This window comes from Austrofundulus limnaeus, unplaced genomic scaffold (assembly GCF_001266775.1).
Source record: "Austrofundulus limnaeus strain Quisiro unplaced genomic scaffold, Austrofundulus_limnaeus-1.0 Scaffold1830, whole genome shotgun sequence".
NCBI classification, from domain to species: domain Eukaryota; kingdom Metazoa; phylum Chordata; class Actinopteri; order Cyprinodontiformes; family Rivulidae; genus Austrofundulus; species Austrofundulus limnaeus.
In genome coordinates this window covers 17,550-18,968 of record NW_013954232.1, presented here as the reverse complement: position 1 = coordinate 18,968, position 1,419 = coordinate 17,550, and the positions used below count along the sequence as shown (strand labels likewise).

General features: G+C 48.2%; 1 long non-coding RNA gene across 1 annotated transcript in view; it reads left to right on the top strand.

Moving 5' to 3' along the window:
- Nucleotides 1-1,419, top strand: part of LOC106536466 (uncharacterized) — a 5,461-nt gene that overhangs the window by 2,235 nt on the left and 1,807 nt on the right. The window contains exon 2 of the long non-coding RNA XR_001312549.1: nt 1,012-1,014. This is a non-coding gene — a long non-coding RNA (uncharacterized LOC106536466). The remainder of the gene's footprint in view (nt 1-1,011; nt 1,015-1,419) is intronic.

Sequence of the window (1,419 nt, the reverse complement as noted above, 5' to 3'; positions counted from 1 at the left end):
GTTTCAAAGTGAGTGTGGGGGGACCACAGACACGACCCGCAAAGCCGGAGGCCGACATAAGGGAGATCAGTGCCAAACCCAGCCCCGCCGGGCAGCCACCGGGCCGAGCCGGCACATGCCCAAGCACCTAGCCCCGGACGAGAGCCCCCAGCGCGCCGGCCGGCAAAGGTACAACCCACCAGAGGACAGCGTGGTCAGGGGAGTAGTGGGCCCTCAAATGATCCCGAAGAAGGGGCCGCTCAATTAATAATTAATAAATAATTTTTTCCCACTGCATAGGTTTTCATTTGTCTTCAAAGTACAAACATCCTCCTGAAGTTTAAAGTTGAATGAGTTATTTAAGTGACCTCAGACTGTCACATGTTGGTGTTAATATGATGTGATTTCTCTGCTCAACTAACGGTACGTTCACACCGAATGCGTTTTGAGCAGCAGGAGCGGCCGATTTACATGCAAAGTCTATGAGAACGTGCCTCTAGGGGTCGTGCGTCGCGTCACGTACGTTTTGGGCGGCGCACAAGGAAGGCGGAAGGGGCGCAGAGCGTTTTCCGCGCATGTGGTGCTGCGGAAGCCGCCGCCGCCGCCGCCCGAGCCTCCGCCAGAGTTCAAATATCTGAACTTTTCGCCGCTCGACCCGTCTCCCACTGAAAACCGAAACAGACGGACTGGAGATCTTCACCTGAAATCGACCGTGTGCAGTTGGATTTTCTGGCAGGATATATCAGCACCGATGTGAATCAGCTGCTCGGGACCAAAAAAAAAGTCCGTCAGCTGGCAGCTTCTGGAGTGACGAAACTAACCAAACAAATCGCCTCTAAATCATCTGGTGAGTTATTTATCTGCTGTGCACAACGTTAGCTTGCTCTTTAGTAAATAAATCAAAGGCATTTTCTTTTATTTTATCTTTATTCACCCACCGAGGACACACTCCTCCCACACCTCACTGCTGCTGCTTGTTCTGGTCTGAACACTWGTGCGTTCTCGGTCTGAAAATAGTGCGTCCAACGAGAGGCGGTTTGTGCTTTTTGGCCGCTCAAAATGCGTTCGGTGTGAACGTAGCATAAATGTTTGTGACGCGTGAAAACTCCTAATGACTTAAAAACTTTTTATCTTTAAATTTTTAAGATTTTGCATGAATTCTGCAAAGTAGCCAAGAAGGATTACACTTACCTGTGCCTTTGTTTTCAACTAAACTTTAAAGGGGCAATATCATGCAAAATCAACTTTTTTGAGTTTTATATAATGTTATAATGTTATACTCTCATAAAAAACATGCCCAAAGCCTTGCTTTGACTCATTCATGCATGTTTGAGAAATCCTGCAGCGTTTTTAGGAAGCCATGCTGAGGAGCAAAATCACAGGTGGGGACCAGAAACGCCTTTTGGAACCAGAAACGCCTCTGGGATGTGTCTTTGGACC